Raw genomic sequence first — 17,385 nt, forward strand, 5'->3', positions numbered from 1 at the left:
GGTGTTGGAGCTCAGGGATAATACTGAAAACAGAGGAGCCAGAGGTGTAATTGGAGCAACTTTAAAATCTGTAGTAGTGTGAATGTGGACAGAGCAGGAGAAATTGCCGTCCGCACAGCAGGGCAACAGCTGACGTTACTGAACCCCAATAACACGGCAGCAAGTGTTGACTGTGCAGACAGCTCTTCTGAGTGCCAACTGGCGGTGTTGGAGCTCAGGGATAATACTGAAAACAGAGGAGCCAGAGGTGTAATTGCAGCAACTTTAAAATCTGTAGTAGTGTGAATGAGGACAGAGCAGGAGAAATTGCCATCCGCACAGCAGGGGAACAGCTGACATTACTGAACCCCAATAACACAGCTGCAAGTGTTGACTGTGCAGACAGCACTTCCGAGCGTCAACTGTCGGTGTTGGAACTCAGGGATAATACTGAAAACAGAGGAGCCAGAGGTGTAATTGGAGCAACTTTAAAATCTGTAGTAGTGTGAATGAGGACAGAGCAGGAGAAATTGCCGTCCGCACAGCAGGGGAACAGCTGACGTTACTGAACCCCAATAACATGGCAGCAAGTATTGACTGTGCAGACAGCACTTCTGAGCGCCAACTGGTGGTGTTGGAGCTCAGGGATAATACTGAAAACAGAGGAGCCAGATGTGTAATTGGAACAACTTTAAAATCTGTAGTAGTGTGAATGAGGACAGAGCAGGAGAAATTGCCGTCCGCACAGCAGGGGAACAGCTGACGTTACTGAACCCCAATAACACGGAAGCAAGTGTTGACTGTGCAGACAGCACTTCCGAGCGCCAACTGGCGGTGTTGGAGCTCAGGGATAATACTGAAAACAGAGGAGCCAGAGGTGTAATTGGAGCAACTTTAAAATCTGTAGTAGTGTGAATGTGGACAGAGCAGGAGAAATTGCCGTCCGCACAGCAGGGCAACAGCTGACGTTACTGAACCCCAATAACACGGCAGCAAGTGTTGACTGTGCAGACAGCTCTTCTGAGTGCCAACTGGCGGTGTTGGAGCTCAGGGATAATACTGAAAACAGAGGAGCCAGAGGTGTAATTGGAGCAACTTTAAAATCTGTAGTAGTGTGAATGAGGACAGAGCAGGAGAAATTGCCATCCGCACAGCAGGGGAACAGCTGACATTACTGAACCCCAATAACACAGCTGCAAGTGTTGACTGTGCAGACAGCACTTCCGAGCGTCAACTGTCGGTGTTGGAGCTCAGGGATAATACTGAAAACAGAGGAGCCAGAGGTGTAATTGGAGCAACTTTAAAATCTGTAGTAGTGTGAATGAGGACAGAGCAGGAGAAATTGCCGTCCGCACAGCAGGGGAACAGCTGACGTTACTGAACCCCAATAACATGGCAGCAAGTATTGACTGTGCAGACAGCACTTCTGAGCAGCAACTGGCAGTGTTGGAGCTCAGGGATTACAGTTCAGGTGGTAGAAACATGAACACAACAGGAGGCCTGGATACTGTTGCCAACCAATTATTTATTCTGGAAGAGGACTGGCAAATTCATGCGAGATCCAGGCCTTGTTCATTTTGAGAAAAGTAAGCCGGTCAACGTTATCGGAGGATAGTCGCATGCGACGGTCTGTTAGTACACCACCTGCTGCACTAAAGACGCGTTTCGATAATACACTAGCAGCAGGGCAAGCTAGCACCTCCAATGCATACTGGCTAAGCTCTGGCCATGTATCCAGCTTACAGACCCAAAACTTGAAGGGAGAAGAGCCGTCTGGGAGTACACTGAGAGGGCAAGACATGTCTATCACCAACGTTGCCTCCTGCTGACTGAAGCCGTCTGTGATGGTGTAGACATTTGTGGCGGCGGTGACACAAAACTTTGCCACATTTGGGCCATACTGGTCTTGCCTTGTGCTGAGGCGCTGCTTCTGCTCCCTCTTTGTGCAGAGCTTCCTCCACTGCCTCAACGCACTGAGCTGCTTTGTAAAGCACTAGCAGCACTGCTCTCAGTTGGAATGGAGAACATGATGGAGTGCAACAGTGTGTCTTGGTACTCCCGCATTTTACGCTCCCGGTTCAACGGTGTTATGAGGCTTTGTAAGTTGTCCCGGTAGTGAGGATCTAAGAGGGTGGACACCCAATAATCAGCCGTGTTGAGAATGTGGGCGATGCGGCGGTCGTTTCTCAGGCACTGCAGCATGAAATCAACCATGTGCTGCAGACTGCCAACTGTCCAAGAAACGCTGTCCCCTGCTTGAGGCGTGATCTCTGCCTGCTCTGCATCACCCCACCCTCACTCTAGATACTGACTACTAGAGCATTGTGTACCTCCCTCCTCTGGACAGATGTCTTCCTCCTCCATTGACTCCTCCTCATCCTCCTCACAAAGTGTCCCCTCCTAGGCCTTTGTGAGGAACCACGTTGCGCAGACTGTAGAGAAGCAGATGGCATTTGTGACTCCTCATCCTCCACCCCTTCCAAAACCTCGTCCCTTAGTGCTTGCAGTGTTTTTTCAAGCAGGCAGATAAGGGGGAAAGTCATGCTGACTAGTGCATCATCTGCACTCGCCATCCGCGTATGATAATCGAAGGCACGCAAAACGTGGCAAATGTCCTTCATAGAGGCCCACTCAGTGGTGGTGAAGTGTGAACGGCGCGCACTGCGACTTGTTTGCGCCTGCTGCAGCTGGTACTCCATTACTGCTGCCTGCTGCTCACACAACCTCTCCAACATATGTAACGTTGAATTCCACCTGGTGGGTAGGTCACATATGATGCGATGTTCCGGAAGACGTAATCTGCGCTGCAGAGCTGCAATGCGCGATCTTGCATTGCTGGAACGCCGCAAGTGAGCGCACTCTATGCGGACCTTGTGAAGCAGTGCATCAAGATCCGGATAGTCCCTCAAAAAACTCTGCACGACCAAGTTGAGCACATGTGCAAGACATGGGATGTGAGTGAGGTTGCCTAGGCCCAGAGCTGCCACCAGATTTCGTCCATTGTCACACACTACCATGCCTGGCTGAAGATTCGCTTGCACAAACCACACGTCGCTCTGCTGCTTGATGGCATTCCAGAGCTCCTGAGCTGTGTGGCTTCGATTCCCAAAGAAATTAATTTTAATACGGCCTGTTGACTTTTGGCCACGGCTGTGCTCATATCGGTCATCATAACAGGTAAATGTTCACGGGTCGATGTGGAGGTAGACCGTGATGGCTCCTGCAGCGTTGATTCAGAGGAACTGGAGTATGGGGAGGAGTCAATGTGTACAGACTGGATTCCTGCAATCCTTGGAGTTGGCAGAACACATACAGTGCCACTCTCAAGATCTGTACCCGGCTCCACAACATTTACCCAATGGGCAGTGAGGGAAAGGTATCGTCCCTGTCCATGCTTACTGGTCCACGCATCGGTGGTCAGGTGGACCTTGCTACTGACTGCGTTTTGTAGCGCATGTTTAATTTTTCCCTCCACATGCTGTTGCAGGGCAGGGACGGCTTGCCTGCTGAAATAAAAGCGGCTGGGCACGTTGTATTGTGGGACTGCCAATGCCATAAAGTTATGGAAGGTGTCAGTCTCCACCAGCCTGAATGATAGCATTTCAAGGGCCAGTAGTTTAGCAATGCCAGCATTCAGAGCCTGTGCTCGGGGGTGGTTTGCCGAGTATGGGCGCCTTTTCTCCCATGCCTGTGCTAACGATGGCTGTAGACTGGCCTGGGAGTGTGAGGATGACAGGGAAAGTGGTGCTGTGGGTGGAATTACACTGTGTCTCTGTACAACAGTGCCAGAGATTCTTCAATTGCGATCCTGTGAGGAAGCCAAACCAGCTGTGTGTGAGCTGGAGGAAGAGGCTACAACATGAGCTGAAGAGGTGGTAGGTGGCGCTGTAGGTTGGCCTAGGTCTTCAGTGTGTTTTTGTAACTCCACCACGTTCTTGGTCCGCACATGTTTCCACATATTTGTGGTATTGAGGTTACTGACACTTTTCCCGCTTTTCACCTTCTGATTACACAGCTTGCATTTGACAAAGCAAATGTCATCTGCAACTGTGTCAAAAAAGGACCAGGCACTGCAAGTCTTGGGAGCGCCCGCTTTGGATTTTGGAAGAGCCATGCTCCTAATGGGTGCCGAAGTGGAGGCTACAGGCAACCAAGTCTGCCCCCTCCCTCTCCCTCCTTTTTGGGCCGTTCAGGGAATCTCTTCCTCAGAGCTGCTCCCACCACCTTCCTGTCCTTCACGCCATGATGGGTCAAGGACCTCATCATCTACACCACCCTCTTCAAACAACTGCTTCTCCTGGGTAGTCTCGACAGCACAGTACGCACCAGAAAGTGGCACCTGAGTCTCATCATCTCATCATCAGATGCATACTAAGGTGTGCTGCAGACCATAGGCACTGGCCCACCCGCCTCTTCAGATTCAGAGAGACAAAACGGTTGCGCATCACTGCATACTACCTCTTCTTCAAATTCTCAAATTCTGCTTGGCTGGCCCCCTTTTTCCAAGCCAAGAGATTCAGAGAACAGAAGTAGAGATGGCTCCTGTCCAGGGCTCTCTGACTGCCTGGGCAATTTGGCAAGTGGTGAAGAGACAGATGGGTGCTCTTCAGTGCTCAGGACCTGAGAGGATCTGGAACTAATTGAAGGCGATGCGTTAGCTGCCATCCATCCGACAACGGCTTCAATTTGGTCCTCCCGCAGCATTGGGGTACGGCTAGCTCCTACAAAGCTGCGCATAAAGGACTGTTCCCTGGTAAAACTGGGGGATGCTGAGTCACTGGTGCCCGCAGCAGGCACAGAATCCCCACGTCCTCTCCCTGCAGGCACAGAATCCTCACGTCCGCTCCCTGCAGAAACTCCACGCCCACGCTCACGACCACGACCATGACCACATGCCTTACTCCCTGCCTTCTTCATCTTGGTACACTGATAAAGATAGGCAGAAAAGTACTAAGGGCTTAGTGTGCTTATTCCTGAACAGCTGCTAACAGGTATAAGAAACACTAATTTTATAAAGTGTGGACTAGACTTTAATATGAGCTAATGTGGCCTACACAACTGTAAAGTGGAGTGTTTGGTGAACTTTATTTAGGTTTTTTTTGTCACAAAAAGACACTGGATGTGCCCAAAGATGTAATACCGATAATATCACAAACTTTTTGTAGCTATTACAATGTAGGAAGGTAACCTACAATGCAATAGATGAGGCTACAAAAAATAGGCTAATACTAATCTGGCTGGGGCTGCAAGGCACAATGCTGCAGAAAGGCTCCTCTAACTACTCCTATATAGTGTGTTTGGAACCAATTTAGCTGAATACGGATGGAACCACCACACTAATAGGAGAAATCAGGAAAAATTATGAATTGGCAAAAAAGGACAATGTATGAGGCAGTGACACACACTGAGTGCACTACAACCAGACGTGGCTGAAGCACACACTACAGGGTGAGCTGCACTCACACACACAGACCTTGCAGACAGCGGTGAACAGTGCAGATGCAGAGCACTGTGCACTAGTGCTGCAAGACAAAAAAAAAATCGCTATCTACTCCTATATAGTGTGTTTGGAACCAATTTAGCTGAATACGGATGGAACCACCACACTAATAGGATATAACAGGAAAAATTATGAATTAGCAAAAAAGGACATTGTATGAGGCAGTGACACACACTGAGTGCACTGCAACCAGATGTGGTTAAAGCACACACTACAGCGTGAGCTGCACTCACACACAAAGACCTTGCAGACAGCGGTGAACAGCACAGAGAACTGTGCACTAGCGCTGCCATGCACAGTGATTTATAAAGTAGCTTGGATAAAGCAGAATAGACCAAATAGGTAGCTAAAACTGTCCCTCAGAACAACAGCGTCCTATCCCTAACTGAATTCACAGCAGAGTGAGCAGAAAATGGCGGCGGCGGCTTTTATAGTGCATCATGACATAATTTCAGCAGCCAATCACAGCCATGCCATTAGTTAAGATGCCTACATGCCTAACAGGATGTGCCCACACTTCTTAGGATCCTCATTGGCTGAATAAAATGAAACTGGCTCATTGCATTATGGGAACTTCCGATTCCGGTATACGATATTGTAAAAGTATCGGAATTAAGTATCGGAATTCCGATACTGCGAATATCGGCTGATACCCGATATTTCAGTATCGGAATGCTCAACACTAATCATTACTGATTCAAATATACAGTACTTATCCTGTGCATTCAGCTTCTGATGGATCAGGCCATAATATTCTTTCTATCACACTGTAAGTACCTGTATAGTCGCCCATGTAAAGCCCATTCACACATCCAATTTTTATGTATATATATATATATGCTATCAATGGTGTATATGAGCACCACTGGAGACAGTTTCCACACAATAATGATAAAAGTCCCTCCAGAGTAAAGTCAGCAAGAGCTTGAGCAATCACATGGGGCAAGTCTAAATATACTAGGGCCAGTCCTCCCATATCAGCTCCTGCTGATTTTATTCTGGGGGGATACATCTCATCACAACTGTTGGGTAATATTGAACCAGTTTTCTATCCAGCAGAGGTATTGATGAGCACTTTACTTTTTATATGTATTCTGGTGCACCTTATTTATGTTTGGTTGCAATTTGATATTTTCTCCCCGCTCCAGTCATATCTCACTTATATTTTACATTTTTTCTTAAAAGTTAGGTTTTAATACCCTTATTATAATATTATCTCTCCCTGCTGCTTATAAAGTTCCTTCAAAAACAGCATGCAAGTGAACCGACTTTGTCTTTCGGTCTCTATTGCCCAGTCTTGAGCTCTGATATATTGTCACTCTATAACAGCTGCTGCATTCCTTGCTTAGACTTTTAAACAGGCTGTGATGTGATGGGATAGCTGCAAAGCATTATGGAAAGCATGTGCGGTCATGCCTAATGTCATTTTAACCTTTTGTGACTGTTGCAATTTTCTTCAAAGTGTAAATTGGTGGTGAGCATTTCTTATGGTGACTCGCATAAATCGAAACACAAATTTGAAGGACCTGCAAATTTCCTAACAATCTACTCAAATTTGATTTGCATCGACTTGATTCACTCATCTCTAATATAATATAAATATATCCATATTGTAAATTAATTTATTAATTTGGTGCTTCATAAAACTCTAATTATAAGTGGTATTTATATAATAATCAGTAGCTTGTTCATCAACACGATTACTGTACTATTGTATATCAAGCTCTCTGTTCATCACTACATCTATTTTATTAACATTATAATTACTTTAACGAAAATAGGAATTTAAATGACAGTGTGTATTAAATAATACTCATAATTTTAAAAAAATATAGAATACATTGAAAATGAAATAATTTGTTCCACAGAAAATATGGAAATGCATTTGGTATTACATTTAATTAATAATGTTTCTTCAAATTTAGGCTGGCAGCTATTTGAAACTCATTACAGAAACAAAATGTCTTTCAATTTAATCTAAATTAATCCTGCCTAGAATAATGAGAATATAAATTTAATATCCCAAATGTTCGTCACTTAATTTTAAGTTAACAAATTGGATAGTACATAAAGATTAGAACGAACACATTGATAATAGTACATACTATTTTGAATCAGAAGAAAGTTATGCTTTCATATTTACCATAGTTAAGAGCTTACATTATAAAAAAGTAAGTGAGAATGTTAGCATTGATTCTACTCTTTTATGTAAAGCAGATTGTGCCAAGAAAATTCACTTTTTGCTCTGAATTTGATTTAATGATGCCTTAGCTATTGAGTTATAGATGGAGTAATATTTAGTTTTACACCATATCTGCAGAGTACTTTTGGAATACCCACCTTGAAAATATATATGGTGAAATGCACTTTAATGCTCAAACATGCAGTCCACCAAAATAATGTCCTTTTCGGCAAATGTTTGGAAAGTAGTCAGCTTCTGTCCCATCTATATTAACCCATTTCTGACGTGGGGCATAATAATACATCCCTGTGGCCTGGGCCTTAATGACCAGGTACATATAATTACACCTCGGCAATCGCGCCTACTCAGAGGCTGTGCGGGTATGCGGGTACGATCGCTGCTGGGTGTCAGTTGATTCTAACAGCTGACACCCAGCATTCGGTGCCAGGAGTGGTCCCGCATGGCACCCGGCACACTAATCCCAGAAATGCTATGATCGAAGTCGATCGCAGCATTTTGGGAGCAGGCAGGGGTAAGGCAGCCCCTCTTACCTTGGATAAAAGACCCCGCACTATCAGCGCAGGGTCCTGATTGTCGCCATGGTGACCCGATGTTGTTATGACAACATCCATGTCACCAGGTCCAAGCTAGTTAGTTAGATCATGCGCAGTGTGCGATCTATGTGCTGCTGCATCCCTATGCTATATCTGCGATCAGCCTGCAAAAAATGAAATAGTGGAATAAAGTAAAGAAGTAAAAAAAAAAGATAAAATTTGTAAAAATATAAAAAAAATGAAAAGATAATATATTGTACCCATAAATAAATATTATTATGAAAAAAAAGAGAGCAAAACAATAAAAGTACACATATTTGGTATTGTCACGCCCGGAACAACCTGACCTATAAAACTGTCCCACCAGTTAACCCCTTTAGTGAACATGGTAGAAAAAAAACAACTAAGCAAAAAACGGTGCTTTATCATCATACTGCCAAACAAGCAAGAAAACAAATATAAATAAAAATCATACTGCTGAAAACGTCATCTTGTAAAAAATAAGCTGCCACACAGCTCCATCAGCCAAAAAATAAAAAAGTTATAGCTCTGCAAAAGCAATGCAAAAAAAAATTTCTATAAAATAGTTTTTATTGTGTAAATGCGCCAAAACATAAAAAACTATATAAATGTAGTACCACTGTAAACGTACTGACCTGAAGAATAAAGCTACCTTATCAATTTTACCACATGCAGATCGGCATAAAAAAAACACAAAAACAATTCTTGAATTGTTGGTTTTTGTTTATTCTGGCTCCCAAACATCAGAAAAGAAAGCGATCAAAAAATTTCACGTGCCTGAAAATGGTACCAATAAAATCGTCAACTTGTCTCGCAAAAAGCCATCCCTTACATGACTCTGTCGCATGAAATATGGAAAAATTATAGTTCTCAGAATATGACGATGCAAAAAGTAGTCTTTGAAAAAAAAAGGCGTCTTTTAGTGTGTGTCAGCTGCCAATCATAAATACTCTATATAAATCTGGTATCGCTGTAATCGCACCGACCCGAAGAATAAAGTCGTCTAATCACTTATACCACACGAGGAACGTCGTAAAAACGAAATAAAACCAATTCTTCACCTGCTGCTGATTTGTTGATTCTGCCTCTCAAAGATCGCAGTAAGACAAGGCTCACATTTATCCTGCGCTCTGCGCTGAGCGCTTACACTGGGGTTTCCATGTAAATCTCGGAAATACGTGATTCAGACAGAACCCCCGGTGGAAGATTCCTTGTAATGAGCCAGATGGAGACAACGTGGACGCCGTTTGGCCTGTGATCCCACATTGTCCGTCTTTTTATTAGGCTGCATAAAAGTGCCGTTGGTCACAGTTTTGTGAACCTCGTAAAAAAGGACACTGCTAAAGAGAGGCCAGACGGAGTCCAGAGTAACTCTGCTGCTTCATTATAGTGAATTGATCCCTCAGGATAGGATTAGGGTTGTGGTAGGATTAGGGTTGTGATAGGGTTAGGATTGTGTTAAGGTTAGGGTTGTGTTACGGTTAATATTAGGGTTAGGGTTGTGTTATGGTTAGAATTAAGGTTAGGATTAGGGTTGTGTTAGGGTCAGGATTGTGTTAGGGTTAGGACTAGGGTTACAGTTAGGGTTAGGATTGTGTTAAGGTTAGGGTTGTGTTAGGGTTAGGATTGTCTTAGGGTTAGGATTAGGGTTACGGTTATGATTAGGGTTAGGGTCAGGGTTGTATTAGGGTTAGGGTTAGGCTTGTGTTAGGGTTGTGTTAGGTTTGTGGTGGGGTTGGGATTTTTTCAAAAATAAAGAAAAAAAAATGATGACGATATGGAGACTAATGTTGAGCGCAAATGCTCTCTACTTGAGTTTGCATCGGGTGTTCTGGTATGCATTGAGTATCATGGGTGCTCGAGTGATATGCTCGAGTCTCCACCTCATATGTTTCGCGGCTGTTATACAGCCAAAAAAACCACGGGGGATTGCCTACCATTAACGAGCAATCCTCGCATGTTTTTTTGGGGGTGTCTAACAACCGTGAAACATGCGGGGCGGGGACTCAAGCATGTCACTCGAGTACCTGTGATACTTGGTGCATACCCGATTGAGTACATAATGCAAACTCAAGTAGCGAGCACTTTTGCTCAAGACTAATGACAACATATTCAATATTATGAGAAGCCAAAAAGAACTAGGAGTACAATAGGCTTACAAAGAGAAAAAATATTTATTAATCAATAGGTATACAGTACCAAATTTTACATATCATGAGTATAAAAATAGGAGACAAAAAAGTGCAAAGTGCCTATCAAAAGCCCCCAAAATGTAATGGGCCCCATCCCAATACAATCAAGTCATTAGGGTCACCAAAGAGCCTACATAACTAGTCAGGAATATACATATAGAGTGCTCTTATCAACATTGGATCGCACTCATCACTAAAGTAGTGACCTGAGCAGGTATGAAAGAGATTCAGATTGCCAGGTGGCAAAAAATGTCGGCTTACTCAGGAGAAATTGCAATTGTTGCAATTTTTCCTGTTATTCATATGAAAATGATGCAAAATTTGTTGCAGAAAAATATTTTTGTGAACATTTGATTTTTACAGCTCAATGTTATAAACTTCTGTGAAGCACCTGGGGGTTCAAGGTCTTCACCACACATCTAAATAAGTTCCCTGAGGGGTCTAGTTTCCAAAATAGTGTCACTTGTGGGAGGTTTCCACTGTTTAGGCACATCAGGGGCTCCCCAAACGTGACATGGCGTCTGCTAATTATTCAAGCAAATTTTACATTTAAAAAGTCAAATGGCGCTTCTTCCCTTCCGAACCATGCCGTATGCTCAGGAGAAATTGCACAACAAATTTTGAGGTCCATTTTTCCCGTTACCCTTGCAAAAATAAAAAAAATTGAGTCTAAAGTAAAATTTTTGAGAAAAAAAATTAAAAGTTCATTGTTCTTCTACATTTTAAAAATTCCTGAGAAGCACCCAAAGGGTTAATAAACCTCTTGAATGTGATTTTGAGCACCTTGAGGGGTGCAGTTTTTAGAATGGTGTCATTTTTGGGTATTTTCTGTCATATATGACTTCAAATGTGATGTGGTGCTGATGTAAAGTAGACATGTGGGAAATGCTATTTATTAACTATTTTGTGTGACATATCTCTGATTTAAGGGCATGAAAATTCAAAGTTTGAAAATTGCAAAATTTTCAACATTTTCACCAAATTTCCAATTTTTTAACAAATAAACGCAAGTCATATCGAATAAATTTTTACCACTAACATGAAGTAGAATATGTCACAAAAATACAATGTCAGAATCAGTGGGATCCATTGTAGCATTCCATAGTTATTACCTCATAAAGTGACAGTGGTCAGAATTGCAAAAATTGGCCTGGTCATTAACGAGCAAACAGCCTTCAGGAGTAAAGCAGTTAAAAAGCATAGTAATATTGGAAAGCTTAAAACACTTTTCAATACAACGGTGAGAAAATAAAAATATATACCATGGACTTGATCGTTTGCAGTTTTTTTAAAGTTACTTTTTCTTTTTTTTGTTTTTATTGACGTTTTTTGCAACAGATTCTTCAAACTATTGGTTCATTAATTTTTCATAAATTAAAAAAAGCTTTTCATTTTTATCTTTTAACTTTTTTGAGCAAAAATCACAAGCCCCACTAAAATGCTTCAAAATTTGCACAACAATTTCAGATGTGCATATAATAACTCCAGTGTGGCATGGAGTACATTTGCATAAAAATGTTGTGACTTTTTAAAAAGTTACAATTGATGAATTAACCGAAAATATCTCAGAAAACCCAAACCTCACCCACAATAATGAATATAAAATAAACAGGTAAATAAATATAAAATAGACTTTAAAAAGGGTGAAAATTATAAGAAGATGCTACTGTAAAACAGGCAAACAACAAAAAAATAGAGAAAAAATGACCACAGACAATAATGAATAATTTCTTTAATTGAAATATCAGATGTATGTCAGATCATGACAGTTTTCCCTGCAGATGTAATGACCAAAAGAAAGCTTTTAAAAAGGCTAAAGAGGAAAGTTGGGGGAGTCTATCTCTGTCATCTGAACACTGATGAGTTGCCATGGCAGTGGCAGGTTTTATGAAAGCCCCCAAGTCTACTATGTGTACATCTATTTTTTACTACCAGAGGAAAGGCCTACTAGGCAGACAGTGAATTTCCAATAAAAGTATTGAAGTATGTTTTGCTGAGTGATCAATAAGTCACATGGTCAAATGTAAAATAATAAATAATAAATTAAATGTTCAGGAAAAAAAAATCCATAGTAAAAAAATAAATTCTTTGCTCCTGACAATTTCTTCATTGATTGTCTTCATGGAATTGGATGTCAGAGATCACCTGGAGGTGGCTAGGCACAGCCAAGGCCAGTCATTAGCAAATATCCCATCTCATTTGACAGGGAAAGAATTTTGTAAACCTACAAAAATCAATGCACAATTAAAAACAAATCAAATTAGAAGTCCATCACAGCTGGAAAATAAGTAACATCTATGTCTTAAACTTTCAATAAGAATACATCCCAACAGGATCCCTAGACTTACCGTATTTTTAAGACTATAAGATGCACTGGACCATAAGCCGCACCTAGGTTTCAGAGGAGGAAAATAGAAAAAAAATGTAAGCAGAAAACGTGGTCATGATGCCCTGCTAAGGGGAAGGGGTCAGCTGCTGACACTGTAATAGGGGTAATGTCCCCCAATTCTGTTAATATCCCCCTTCCTGGTAAATATGGCCCCCTCCTTCCTGTTATACATGGCCCTCATCCCCATCCTGATATGCATGGCACCCCAATCTACCATCCTGGTGTGCATGGCACCCCAATCCCCCATCCTGGTATGTATGGCACTCTTCATCCTGTTATGTATGGCCCCTCTCACATCCATCCTGGTATGTATGGTACCTTCATTCCTCTTCCGGGTATGGATGGCCCCCTTCATCCATGTATGTATAGCCCCCCTCATCCTTCATTTCTGCATTTAGAGTCCCCCTCATCTTAGTAAATATGGTCCTCTTCATACCTGTATGTATGGCCCCCTTCATCCCTGTATGTATGACCCCCCTCATGCCTCATCTCTGTATGTATGGCCCACCTCATGCCTTATCCCTGTATGTATGGTCCCCCTCATCTGTGCATGCATGGCCCCCCTCATCCCGGTATGTATGGCCCCCCTCATCCTGGTATGCTTGGTACCCCTGATCCCTGTCATGCTGCACAGAAATAAATAAACAATCATACTCACCTCCTCTCTCCTCCAGCACTGTGTTCCGCTCTGTGCCAGAACAGTCACTGCTCCCCACGCCGAGACTGCGTGCTTGGGGAGCAGTGACCATTCATTCTCCCTAATAGCAAGGACGCTGTAGCCGCAGCATGGCTCCTGCTGCGCTCGGCTGTCAGCGTGCCCGCTATTAAAGGCCAAGAATATTCATTACACCTATGGGAGTGGTGAATATTCATGGCCTTTAATAGCGGGCACACTGACAGCCGAGCGCAGCAGGAGCCACGCTGCGGCTAGAGCATGCTTGCTATTAGGGAGAATGAATGGTCACTGCTCCCCACGCATGCAATCCCGGCATGGGAAGCAGTGACTTTTCCGGCACAGAGCTGGACACAGCACTGGAGGAGAGAAGAGGTGAGTATGAAAGTTTATTTTTTTTCTGTGCAGCGTGACGGGGATCAGGGGGTACCAAGCATACCAGGATGAGGGGAGCCATACATACCAGGAACTGCGCTGCGGGGACAGTCTGCCGGTTATTATGGAAAATTAATATTCATTGCTCCCCATTCCCATGGGAGTGGGGAGCAGTGAATATTAATTTTCTTTAGTAGCAGGCACAGTGTAGGCTGCAGCAGACAGCTGCTGTCTCCTGTGCACCGCTACGCTGCCACTGTCGCTTACCCCGCATCCCCCTCCACCCACAGCCACAGTATTTATGTATATCGGACTATCGGACTATAAGAAGCACCCCCCACTTTCCTCCAAAATTTTGGAGGAAAAAAGTGCATCTTATAGTCCGAAATATACAGCAGATACTACTCATGCTACCTCAATAGCCTAATTGGCTTCACATTTGATAATGCTGCTATAGGACAAAATACTATTCAGATAAATGAAATACCACAGTGGATGCCTACTGATAGTGGGTACAACACTTCCCTGAACAATTCTCCACATTAAAGTCTACAGTAAAGTCTAACAAAGAAAGCAAACAATCATGAGAAAGAAACTGAAAAGCTTTGAAATTCAGAAACAAATAATTTTTGTTAATAATCTTTGCTGACATTTTTTAATTTATCATTGTACATGAACTCATGACTTTCCTCACAACAGAACTTCTCATAGCAATAGACATGGAATCAGAAAGTGATCACAGAATTCGCCTCAGAGGTCACATGACAGTGACAGCGAATGCTAAAACCAGTGGTTAGCAAATATCATCATCTAAGTCATCAAGAATTGTAAGAACCCACAATAATCAATGCACCCTTACAGTAAGATACTTTACTATGCTGCCATATCTGGACTTCTTTTTTTCTATTTCACAAAAGAGAAATATGTTAACACCAATCTTCCATTATCTCCATGAAAAATCATTTGATTCCTTCCAGAGTCCTATACTTGGTCAAACTAAGGGCTCTCTACTCATCTTTGATGATCTGATTTTGTCACTTCCACATTGAAAAAAAAATTACTTTCCATGGTAATTCACAATAATGTCTGTAAAGCTCTGTAGAATTAATGGCGCTATATAAGTGAGTAAAATAAATAAATAAAATAAATAAACAGTTTTGCCCACTTCCACCAAAATGAGGGATGGGGGCTTGATTCCACAGCTCGCCTAATTCATGATGAGCTATGGCATTACTTACGCCAGGAGTTTTCCTCAAGTCCCCGCCTGGAGTAAGATTTGTGGCAAGGAGCACGGAGGCACACGACACTTATCAAATGCTCCTAATTCATTAAGAGGCAAAAGTCTCTTAATGAATCAGGAGCATCAAAATCCAATACGCCCCCTTATTAAGACTGACGTGAACATCTTTGGTCTTGATGAATCAGGGCCCAAATCTTCCAAATGATTCAATTACATCTTAACTTATAACTGCCCTGTAGACCATTCCTTGGACTACATAATGATGCTACTCCTAAAACTCTAAAGCTGCTCATAAAGACCATTCTCTGCTACAATCTCACAGACCAATTAAAGTATTAAACACTGGCTTCAAATCTCTTACCATGATGCTGACTTAACTGTCATAATTCTGCTTCCTAGTATTTATTAGATAGTCAGTAAAAATCATCAAAACAGCCATAACTCCTGCCAATAATGCACAGGATCCTAATCTTCTAATAAAATCCACTGGTTTTGCATGGCCTTGCCTAGACAGCATTGTCTAAAGAGAAAGTTCAAGCAAGCCAGAACTGTCTATTACCAGGTATGGATGCAGGGGCATTCAAAAGCAGTGGACGAACAATATGCCTCTTAGTCATGCTAAAGATATACCGAGCACGCTAATTGACATGTATGATTAAACAACAGTTTCTGTGGAATGGAAGCAGTGATTGAAACAGTAAAGGTGCATTTTTTTAGGGGATATGTCCCCTATAATGCTATGTACTAGTTTATATGGTAGTTTGGGCTGAAAGACTTCCTTTAAGATTTGACACTAGAAATGCTTTTGAAAAGCTCCTTGACTATTCTTTCATGCTACTTGACATCATAGATGTTTTGGCCCAGGCTTTGGCAGACTTCACCAATTAATCATGGGGGATGCCCAAACTGAACATTCAGTGAATGAATACAACACCTTCAGCTAGACATGTTAAGAGCGATATTACAGGGATGTCCCTTAAGGCCTTGAGCTTTAACTCCACTTTAGCTCATGATAAAGTGACTCAGAGACTGAAATATAGACTACAAATTCCACAGATATAATCAATGTATATTCAGAACCATATTTACAGCTCATGATGCTTTAGACATAAAGCCTAAGTACCCCCCAATTAAAGGCTAATTTATACTTCCAACGTATCATAATTCACTTGTTTTTGAGCAATTGTAAGGATAAAAAGATGATAAAACTACTGTTTGCGATAACAATTGTTCAGCGGAGTAGACTATGTTCCTCAATACCAATGTTGTGGTGTTGGGAAAAACAAGTCACATCATGCTGTACCACAATCTGGAATATAAATCAAGAGATTTGCTTGTCCTCCATATACAGTGACTAAATACAGTGACTTATATTATGACCATACCTTAACATATTTTGTCCATATAACACCACTATACCATGACTGAATAAGATCCCCATAATGTCACTTGATAACATTACCATACTGTGAGCTGGATAATAACTTTATGCTATGACTGGATAACCCAGCCATACAGTGAACTGTGCAATACCACCATGCAGATACTAGATAACACAGTCATATCTTAACTTGATACAATAAACTAGATTACACATTTATAATGTAATTTGGTTGCATCACCATACACCACCAATTTACAACAGAATAACACCATGACTGGATAACACCACTTATACCATGCAGTGGCCAGAAAGAAAAAGTGCAAACCATCAGTAATAACTGTCTAATACCCACTTGGACTTAAAAAAGATAGCTCAAATACTGCCAAATACTTTGACTGCTAATATCACTACAATGGAGTGTCAGAATAAAAAAAAAGTTGTATTACACTCTCCAGCCACTACAACATCATGTGTCCAGTTCAACATGAAAAAATTGTTGAAAGGCGCCCTTTAGCTGGAAGAAAATGTAGCAAAAAGTCACAAAATTCTTCATAGAGGGATTGAAAATTTCCCTCTATATGATAATTTCCCCCAAAGAAGTTGCCATACAAATATGATTTATTCAACAAAATATGGCAACAGTAATAGAAAATGCTATGGAACTCAGTAATACAGTGAAAAAAAAGTGTTCTTGAGGTTTAACTGCCCCCATAGAGTATAAATATCCTGCACGGAGAAGAGACAGATTTTCACACCAGTCCCATATACAGAGGAAATCAGCAATAAAACAAAAGTATTAATATATTCAAATGCCCCTAAAAAGCTTTATAGGAGCTTAGTATGGGAACAGTGTGCAGAATAAATGAAAAAATAAAATAACATAAAAGCATGATAAA

Source organism: Phyllobates terribilis, unplaced genomic scaffold (assembly GCF_046119375.1).
Source record: "Phyllobates terribilis strain yellow unplaced genomic scaffold, ASM4611937v1 Scaffold_4__5_contigs__length_816908805, whole genome shotgun sequence".
Taxonomy (NCBI): Eukaryota; Metazoa; Chordata; class Amphibia; order Anura; family Dendrobatidae; genus Phyllobates; species Phyllobates terribilis.